The 11,072-nt window shown below is 42.8% G+C and overlaps 1 non-coding gene across 1 annotated transcript; it reads right to left on the bottom strand.

Annotated features, from left to right (window-relative positions):
• Positions 1-1,422: 1,422 nt before the first annotated feature.
• Positions 1,423-1,560, bottom strand: LOC119930333. The gene has a single exon (XR_005451810.1). It is a non-coding gene; the product is annotated as a small nucleolar RNA SNORA7 (small nucleolar RNA).
• Positions 1,561-11,072: the final 9,512 nt, after the last annotated feature.

Raw genomic sequence — 11,072 nt, 5'->3', positions numbered from 1 at the left:
CATGTGGGACAACCTGATTACCTTGTACCCCCCCCAATGCTTAGAACAGTGCTTGGCACATAGTAAGAGCTTAACAAATCCCATAAAAAAATCCTTTAAGCCTTTACAGATTTGGTAAAAACAAAAACAAATTACATTTCTGTTTAAATAGGTGCGTAATGCATACTTTGCCATCCAGCTTGTTTATAAATAGCTCCTCCCTCCCAATCCAAGCATTCAATGCTTGGAAAGCATTCAAAGTTGACACATATTGGAAAATTCCAAAGAAATGTAAAAGCAATGAACTTACAAAGACCTATAAGGTGATAAGATTATTTCAGTGGAAAACAAACACCACCACTTATTTTTGGAGCTGCTGATATTCTACACATATATTTTAGTCCAGGGTGCCCAATTTTGTACTGGAGCCATAATTTTGAGCTAGATGTAGAATTCCAATTAGGATGAAAAAGAGGAGACCACGGGTGCCTGATCACTTAAACTCACTGAGATGACAACTGGACAGAAGAAACGTTTTGAAGGTAAATGCTGCTGTGTATGAAATGTAAGATACTTAGCAGTTTCAAGATTGAGAAACAAAGAACAAAACACAGCAAAACAAAACAAAAAACCCTTTATCTAGGTTAGTCAGATAACCTCGAGACGACAGCTGATTCGATAGTTCTCTTACTGCAGGGCCATATAAAGCTGTAATTTCATTTCACAGCATTTACCAGAGTGGTTCAGTCATGGCTCTGTAGCCCACATATTTCCTCTCTCCTTTCAACAACTCCTGACGGATAGTCCCCAACTAGGGCTCTGAACGGGCCCAAGACTAGAAAGAAGAAACAATGTGCAGGAGGCATAAATCAGCTCTCGAGCACCATTTTTATTATTGTTGTGATGCTCCAGCCCAAGAGAGACTTGGAGTGGGACACAGGGACCCAAAGAGGCAGTCTCCTCCCATCCTCCCCCGCATCAAGAAGGAAGTTCAGTTTAGGGGGTCACTTCAGCCCTTCCTGAAGACTGGGAGACTCACCCCCAGCACACACGTATCATCAATCAATTATATTTATTGTGCTCTTACGATGTGCAGAGCGCTGTACTAAGCCCTTGGGAGAGCCCGCTATAACAGAGTTGGTAGACACGTTCCCTGCCCACAGCAAGCTTAGAATCCAGGAGCGCTCTCTACACAGCTTTTACTCTAATACTTTCTTGTCCTATCTTACGCCATCGAGTCGCTTCCGAACAATATCGGCACCATGGACACACCTCTCCCAGGACACCCCTCTCTTCACCTGCAATCGTTCTGGTAGTGTATCCACAGAGTTTTCTTGGTAAAAATATGGAAGTGGTTTACCATCATCTCCTTTCATGCTGTAAATTTGCTCTCCACCTATGACTCTCTCCCATGACGCTGCTGCCCAGCACGGGTGGGTTTTGACTTGTAGCAGATTGCCTTCCACTCGCTAGCCACTGCACAAGTTAGGAATGGAATGGGTAGGCCTCTGCTTGACTTTCCCTTCCATAGCCGAGACTGGTAGAGTACTGGAAACTCTCCAGGTGCGACCCTGAGAGGAGTCTAATACTCTCACCTAGCTCTAATTTACTCTTTTTGCCTCTGAAAATTTCCACTTCTTTTCCCGTGATGCAGTCTTTCTGCTTGGTGAGCTGGACCAGTCTGGCATTTCGTTAATATTGTTGGACAAGATAGATGAGGAGCAGATTAGGTGACCTTTGACCAATATCCCAAGACCTTAATACATTCTGTAATTTCCTGCGTGGCAGTGACTGGCTCTAATTTGCTGAGCTCCATATTCTCCCAGAGTGCGGTCTATTGAGAGCTGTTTGTTTCACCGAATAGAGGTGCATTTCTTTTTTTTTTTTCCTTTCTTTTCTTGATGTAGCTGAAGAACTCGGTCTAGACTGAAAAGGATGCCGCCGAGACTTTTCTAAGAAAAATGGGTACTTTGCAACTACAAATTAAAAGCAATCAGTAGAGCCCCCAAACCAGCTATTAAGATTCCTGCCTTAAAGGTGCTTTAGTTTATACAAGTGTGGAATGTAGTTAGCCAGACGTATATTAAGTCTTTCATCAGTCATTCGGGCCAACTTGGCTATACCTCAAAGGGAGCCACTGAACACATGCTGTTGTTGCCAAAACATGAACGGTCTGGTCTGTGCGAGCCCACAGTGACAACTGGAAGCTCATGGTCATTTCAGGAATTATTGTCAAGTTATGGAAACTATGAGTCTATGAGCTGTCGATAGCTCCCCTGGAACTGGCAGATTTGTGTGAACAATAGAGAGAAAAATCAAAGAAATAAAATATTAAAAAAAACACTCGATAGGCTCTACATATTCATTCATTCAATCGTATTTAGTGGGCGCTTACTGTGTGCAGAGCACTGTACCAAGCGCTTGGAAAGTACAATGAGGTAACAGATAAAGACAAGCCCTACCCAACAATGGGCTCACAGTCTAGAAGGGGGAGACAGACAACAAAACAAAACAAGTAGACAGGCAAAACAAGTAGACAGGCAACATGTATATTACAGAAATATAATTAGGCAAAATAAATGAATGAAAATAAACTTCGAGAAAGACTGTGGAAAAAGTGAAGAAAAATCATCCCAAGTTACCATGTGTCTGGTCGCAAAAAAAAAAAAAATTCAGAATAACTTCCTCTGATTTGGAAAAGGAAATAGTGTCTCTCTAAAATGTATTTTCATAATTCTGTAGTAGTTGGATATACATCTTAGCCAAGATCAGTCTTGTAAAGAGTGAATCATACTGTAAAATTATGGCTTCCCAGTAAAAACAATCTTAATGTAATGGGTATTGTTTTTCTAGCGTCTTTGCATGTCTACATACACAGACTGTGCAATAAAGCATAACAGGCAGACATACTAGTTCTTGGGCTGGTATTATTTTACAAGGCATTAACCCAGACAGCCCTTTAAAGGGGCAAGGACTAGATCTGTCCTAGCTAAATTGAAAAAAAAGTTATTTTTTAAATCCATCACCTAAGCATTTTATCATTAGGAATCAACTTCTCCCCCATATCAGTAGTTAAGAAATCAAATTTAATGCAAGCACCATTTTGACCTGGAGTTCTCCAGATCTGTGCACTGGTTTCTAGATACCGATTCCATTGTGTATCACTAGAGTCTACATCATTTGTTATACAAATGTCATACAAGGGTCTTCAAAATGTCCTTTAAAATTTAGTCTCTTTGAAATTGCTTGCACGAGCTCTCAAATAGTTTAGTGTGGAAAGCAAGGGGTAATTTTAATCATTCATCTGTCAACTTCATGCTAAGAAAATTAATTTTACATTCTAATTGAGTGTTTTAAGACATATTTCCTCTCGGTAGTCTATTTTCCTAAAGAAGAATTTATGATGGAGAGGAGGGGGGTGACTAGTATGGTGTTGGTATCAGTCTCTGTAGTTAGGTACTTTCTCTTTTAATATTATTCATTCAATCATATTTATTAATAATAATGACATTTATTAATTGCTTACTATGTGCAAAGCACTGTGCTAAGCGCTGGGGAGGTTACAAGGTGATCAGGTTGTCCCATGGGGGGCTCACAGTCTTAACCCCCATTTTGCAGATGAGGGACCCGAGGCACAGAGAAGTGAAGTGACTTGCCCAAAGTCACACAGCCGACAAGTGGTGGAGCAGAATTTGAACCCATGACCTCTGACTCCAAAGCCCATGCTCTTTCCACTGGAGCCACGTTACTTCTCTTATTGAGTGCTTACTGTGTGCAGAGCACTGTATTAGTGCTTAAATATTAAAGCACCAACTCCCTAAATATGGCAGAAGAATGCTTGATTTATTCCCCTCCTCCCCCTCTCCATCCCCCCCACCTTACCTCTTTCCCTTCCCCAAAGCACCTGTATATATGTATATATGTTTGTACCTATTTATTACTCTATTTATGCATTTTACTTGTACATATCTATTCTATTTATTTTATTTTGTTAATATGTTTGGTTTTGTTCTCTGTCTCCCCCTTCTAGACTGTGAGCCCACTGTTGGGTAGGGACCGTCTCTATATGTTGCCAACTTGTACTTCCCAAGTGCTTAGTACAGTGCTCTGCACACAGTAAGCGCTCAATAAATATGATTGGTAGGGAAAAGTAAAAGAATTGCTTTCAATTCTTATAATCATAAGAATGGCTTTTAATCATGCCATTTCAGAATCCCCCAACATATAAATTTTTTGACCCAATAGTACTCTCTTAGCTGTCTTTCATAATCAGTTTATGCTCCTCCAGGGCAATGATCGTTCTTATCCTATGTTACACTCCCAAGTGCAGTGTGCTACCCTGAGTAAACAGTAAATACTCTTGATTGATTGATTGTAACCCATTCTATCAACTCAACATTTAGGCCATTAAAAAACAATGGGCTATGTGTTCCCAAGTGTGTAGCTTACCGTCTTTAGGGTGGGTGCTGTAGGAAATATATTTAGTCTTTCAATAATAATGATAGTAATATTAATGGCATTTTTAAGCACATAATGTGGGCCAAGCACTGTGCTTAGTGCTGAGGTACAATACTCTCAGATTGGACACAGTTCCCCTGTCCCACACATGGATCACATCAATCAAGGGTATTTAATGAGTGCCTTCGGGGAGCAGAGCACTGTACTAAGTGCTGCCAAGTACTCAGAACCCTAAAGGAGGTCAGTAAGCTCACAGGACAATCCATCCTCTCCTTCTTCTCTTCACAAACACCAACTTTCACTGGTTTCCCCCTGGGAGACAGCATGGCCTGAAGGAAAAGGCATGGGACTGGGAATCAGGAGAATCATTTGACTTCCAGCTCTGCCCATTGGACTACCGTTTGACCTTGGGAAAGTCACTTCAACTGTCTGAATTTTAATTTCCTCATTTTAGCACATTGTAGGCACTAAAAAAAATCCCATAATTGTTATGCATTCTATTATGTCCACAAAATGTGCATTTTACATCTAGGTATAATGCCCACTAGACCAATGCTTTCGACTCTTACCCTTTATAATAATATCACTCTCTGGCCATTTAAGTACATTATTATTACTAGTAATGATAATAATGATAATGGTACTTGGTAAGTGCTCACTATGTGCCCAAGCACTGTAATAATAATAATAATGGTATCTGTTAAGCGCTTACTATGTGCAAAGCACTGTTCTAAGCGCTGGGGGGATACAAGGTGATCAGGTTGTCCCACGTGGGGCTCACAGTCTTCATCCTCATTTTACAGATGAGGGAACTGGCACAGAGAAGTTAAGTGACTTGCCCAAAGTCACACAGCTGACAAGTGGCGGAGCCGGGATTTGAACCCATGACCTCTGACTCCAAAGCCCGTGCTCTTTCCACTGAGCCACGCTGTTTCTGTACTAAGCAATGGGGTATTTGCACTATACGCAGTTAGGACACAGTCTCTGTCCCTCACAGGACTCCTAGTCTAAAAGGAAAAGACCTAGTTCTCTACGGCATTCATAAAGATTTATCTGTTTTTTTGGTCAAGAAACTGCAGCAAACCATTATCATTATCCAAAATTACCCAACTTCATTTCCAGCATTATTGTCAACAATATCCGTGCTGTAGTAATTTGATTCCCATGGTCAGCTTTACTAGAGTAATTCTTCTTCTCCCAAACAAAACAAAAAAATAAACTGCTAAGCCCTCGTTCCTTGAATTTCTTGCTTCATAGGAAAAATGAAATTATCATTTCTAGCTTAGTAATGGGCTGTGGTTTAACTTTCTCTGGAAACTATTCAACAGCAGACAATTCATCAGATAAATTATCTCAGTTTTGTATGAAAATGAAATATACTTTCTTCTTTACATTCTGTTAAGTAAACACCTAAAAAATAACAGTTGAACTCAACTGCACCAGGAGGTGTTAAGGGAGAAGAATCAGTTAAGAAAACTTTTGATTACCTTGCAATTACAATTTTCTTGTTAAAAATTGGCATTTGCATGAATTTATGTAGCAGTGAAACAGGAATGGTCAATTTAGAAAATGGGAGATGCTTATGTAGTGATTCTATATGGTCACTCCCGCCTTATGTTTACTGAAATAATGCTCCAAGCATTTTAAATAACTTGTAGTAGGGCGGTTGATGAAAATAGGACAGAAATAGCCATCCATTACATAGTTTGTTTTCTAAACCAGAGCCGTGGTTGTTAAATAGAATGCTACTTTTCTTGCCTCCCCTGCTGTATAGTGTACAGTATTTCAGACCTTACTCACAAAAATACTGGTATCCAGTTGGTCGAAGACATGGCTTCCACACAGAATTTGGTCCCAATAATTTACAAATGGCACAAGCTCTCCAGCCTTTCTGGTAATGGAGTAACCATCTCTTGTTTAACTCCACTTCTTACCCAGTTCATCAGAACTCAAAAGTGGTATTGTGCTTACTTTTTTTTCCAGTGAGAGCCAAATTTATTCATTCATTCACTCATTCAGTCGTATTTATTGAGCGCTTACTGTGTGCAGAGCACTGTACTAAGCCCTTGGGAAGTACAAGTCCGCAACGTATAGAGACGGTCTCTACACAACAACGAGCTCACAGTCTAGAAAGGGGAGACAGACAACGAAATAAAACATGTAGACAGATGTCAAAACATCAGAACAAATAGAATTAAAGTCATAGCACATCATTAACAAAATAAATGGAATAGTATATATGTACAAGTAAAATAAATAGAGTAATAAATCTGTAGAAATATATACAGGTGCTGGGAGGAAGGGAAGGAGGTAAGGCGGGGGGGATGGAGAGGGGGAAGATGGGGAGAGGAAGGAGGGGGCTCAGTCTGGGAAGGCCTCCTGGAGGAGGTGAGCTCTCAGTAGGGCCTTGAAGGGAGAAAGAGAGCTAGCTTGGCGGATGTGTGGAGGGAGGGCATTCCAGGCCAGGGGAAGGACGTGGGCCAGGGTTGACGGTGGGACAGGCGAGAATGAGGCCCAGTGAGGAGGTTAGTAGCAGAGGAGCCGAGGATGCAGGCTGGACTGGAGAAGAAGAGAAGGGAGGTGAGGGAGGAGGAGGCATGCATTTTCATAATCCCCCAAATAAGCAGCGATTCCCCAAATCATTGAAATAAATACTATAAAATAAGGTTTATTTTCACACATTGTCCCCAAAACCAGGTTGTTGCTGCAAAAAATGACTACTTCATCGATAGCCTCCAATGGCAAATTTATCATCCCTGTGAGGAGATGTACTAGAATGTAGTAACTTCAGTACGCTAGTAACGAATCTATTTAGTTTCACATTTGAAATAAAGGGATCTCTTTATTACAGTTTGATTTAGCTTGTTATAATAATAATGATGATGGCTCCGCAACATTGCCAAGATCTGCCCTTTCCCCTCCATCCAAACCGCTACCCTGCTCGTTCAAGCTCTCATCCTATCCCATCTGGACTACTGCATCGGCCTTCTCTCTGATCTCCCATCCTCGTGTCTCTCCCCACTTCAACCCATACTTCATGCTGCTGCCCGGATTGTCTTTGTCCAGAAACACTCTGGGCATGTTACTCCCCTCCTCAAAAATCTCCAGTGGCTACCAATCAATCTGCACATCAGGGAGAAACTCCTCACCCTGGGCTTCAAGGCTGTCCATCACCTCGCCCCCTCCTCCCTCACCTCCCTTCTCTCCTTCTCCAGCCCAGCCCGCACCCTCCACTCCTCCGCCGCTAATCTCCTCACCGTTAGGCCTCGTTCTCGCCTGTCCCGCCATCGACCCCCGGCCCACGTCATCCCCCGGGCCTGGAATGCCCTCCCTCTGCCCATCCGCCGCGCTAGCTCTCTTCCTCCCTTCAAGGCCCTACTGAGAGCTCACCTCCTCCAGGAGGCCTTTCCAGACTGAGCCCCTTCCTCCCTCTCCCCCTCGTCCCCCTCTCCATTCCCCCCATCTTACCTCCTTCCCTTCCCCACAGTACCTGTATATATGTTTGTACATATTTATTACTCTATTTATTTATTTATTTATTTATATTACTTGTACATATCTATTCTATTTATTTTATTTTGTTAGTATGTTTGGTTTTGTTCTCTGTCTCCCCCTTCTAGACTGTGAGCCTGCTGTTGGGTAGGGACTGTCTCTATGTGTTTCCAACTTGTACCTCCCAAGTGCTTAGTACACTGCTCTGCACACAGTAAGTGCTCAATAAATATAATTGATTGATTGATTGATTAATGATATGTATATAGCTATAATTCTATTTATTCTGATGGTATTGACACCTACCTACTTGTTTTGGTTTTCTGTGTCTGTCTCCCCCCCTTTTAGACTGTGAGCCCATTGCTGGGTAGGGACCGTTTCTATATGTCTCTGATATGTACTTCCCAAGTGCTTAGTACAGTGCTCTGCACACAGTAAGCGCTCAATAAATACGATTGAATGAAAGAATGGATTATGTCTTTCTCACCAAGGAACATCTCCAACTTTCATGAAATGGGCCACAAACTGACAGAACAAGTTTGGAAACTCCAGGTAGCGATTGCTGCCTAAATTTACAAAGCCACAGACCTGCAAAATCTTTCTTAAAGCTTGATTTTGTGCTCCCCAAAGGAACAGTTCAGCTCTTGAAAAGATCCTCCCTCCCTTGTTTGGAGGGAGACAGTGTGGCCCAGTGGAAACTTCACAGGACTAGGAAACTGCAGGCCTGCGTTGTAATCCCAGCTTCGTTAATAGCCTCAGCTTTGTCCTGCAGTTTGACCTGGTGGACTCAGCCCCTCTGGGTCTCAGTTTACTCATCTTTAAAAAGGGGTTAGGATATATTGGTAAGTCCCATGGAGAGCCGAAACTGCATCTGATCCGATAGGCCTGTATCTACCCCAGTGCTTGGCATGTAGTAAGTGCCTAATAAATGTCAGTATTGCTATTATAAATGTGACCTCTCCTCATCTCAATAAATACCCTGAATGATCTCTTATTCTGTGATTCATTAGTTGGATACCAGGCCAATCTTTGCCCAAAAAAGAAAAAAAGAAAAAGAAAACAAGGAAGGATTGATTATATAGTGCCTTAGAAAAAAGATTTGTAGAGCACTGAATTATCTGCACTTTGGTACACTAACTCAGTCTCTTCCCTTGTAGTTTCAACACAAAACAGACCCTCTAACCTATGAGTTCATCACATCCACTACAGTTTGTGACCACTGAAGTGTGGAAAAGGTATAGTTTATGGCTTGTGGAAAAAGCCGCCCCCCTCCCCCCTTTTTTTTCCATTTCCTTTACTTGCAACCCTTAGGTGCACCTCAAATACATACATCTGTTGAGCCCAGGCAGTAGGAAAGTTGATTTTTTCAGAAGGTTCTCAAAGTCATAGAGGGTGTTAAGAAGTCTTTTTCAAGTTTCTTCTCATCTTTGTTGTTTAGGAGCCTCCAAGACTTTCTTCCTCAGAGCAGGCAAGAGATCCCTACTCTTCCGATGTCTTGTTTATTTGGTAGGGGGGTACTAGTCGAGTTCCCCAAAGAGAATGGGAGAAGTACCAACTCCCAGCCCCTCCTCCACCTCATCCCTCAAATATTTCTTCCCACTGGGATCTTTGATTCCCCTTCAGGTATCTCTCTTTCAAGTGTGGGACTCCATTTTGTGGCAATGTATGTTGATTAGGTACAATCAGAAGTTGCTGCCTCATTTTTCTCATTTTCAAAGAGTGAGAACTCCCCTCTGGTCACACACCTTTCGCTTTGCCTTCTGTTCCCCCTTCCTTCTCACTTTCTTGGAAGGAGGGAGAATGATTTTCCTCAACGCAAGCATCATCCAACTTTCTCCTCCTCTAGCTCTACGTAAGCAAATGTGTGTCTTCCCTGCCTCCTCTTTCACTGGCTGAGATGTGGCTGTGAGCCCCGTGCATAAAGAGAACAGGGAGAAGCAATCTGGGCTGCCATAATGGGATTCAGCTGTCTCCCTCTTCTCCTTAGGAGCAGTAAAACAGAGAGAAAGTGATATTCGGAAGAGCAATCACCTCACGCTTCTCTGATCCTGGGAGCCGCAAGCTTGCTTGCGTTGTTTGTAGTTTCTTTGTTCAAAAAGAAGAGCAGAACGCATTTTCAATCATTTATGGTAGGATCTGGGATCAAGAATATTCCTATTTATTTAAGAATGAGCCTTTGACAGGTCTTCCTCTCTCCACTAGAGAGAAGGCAAGGGATTGAACTCCATAGGAGAGGCAGATTTTGCACCTCTAGATGTTGCAGAACGGTTGATATTCAACCCTTTTCTGTCAAGCTGCATTAAATTAGCCCTGCTCTGACCCCGTATCAACCTGTCAATGGCATTTATTGAGCACTAACTTTGTGCAGATCCCCGAACTAAGTGCTTGGGAGAATACAATACAGAGTCAGCAGACACGTTCCCTGCCCATGAGCACTCTCTGTCTTCTTCTCTTCCTGTTTGCTTTCCCTGGGCACCTCAAACCTGGTCCCCAAAGTCAGGGGGCTGGACCCGGAACACGCAGGGATAGGGTGGAAGTGATGGAAAAGGGGATGCAGGTGAAGAAGGGCCTCGGGGCTCCTCCAAGCCTTCCCTTTTCCACTACCCGCTGCCCCTCCCTGGTTCAGCCCCGACCTCGTGGTCCGGGGTACGGAGGCTGATGGGCGGTAGGGTTGAAGGGACGTGTGAAGTAGCAGGAGCGGCCGTAGAAGTGAGGTCCAGTGCGCTGGAGCGTAATCAGACAAAAAAATATGAACCGTACCAAGGAGGGCTGAACTGACAAAAGAGGAAGGAGCTGCTTCTCTGGCAAAGTTGCTAAAGGGGAGACTCAAAGTACAGTCTCGTTGAAGTGACTTCTTCCCGGCTGGCATGGAACTGGACTTTCTTTATCATCACCGATGACCACTCACTGTGCCAAGCGAGGCTGTGAGCCCACTGTTGGGTAGGGACCGTCTCTATATGTTGCCAACTTGTACTTCTCAAGCACTTAGAACAGTGCTCTGCACACAGTAAGCACTCAATAAATATGATTGAATGAGTGAATGAATGAATGAACATAATAGAAGTAGAAGGAAAAAAGCAAACATTCTCTGCCCTTGAGGGGCTTAGAATCATCCTACTCCAGAGTTTGACTCCTGAGTTTCC

Source organism: Tachyglossus aculeatus, chromosome 6 (genome assembly GCF_015852505.1).
Source record: "Tachyglossus aculeatus isolate mTacAcu1 chromosome 6, mTacAcu1.pri, whole genome shotgun sequence".
NCBI classification, from domain to species: domain Eukaryota; kingdom Metazoa; phylum Chordata; class Mammalia; order Monotremata; family Tachyglossidae; genus Tachyglossus; species Tachyglossus aculeatus.
The sequence above is the reverse complement of the archived record's forward strand: the minus strand, read 5'-3'. Positions and strand labels throughout refer to the sequence as shown.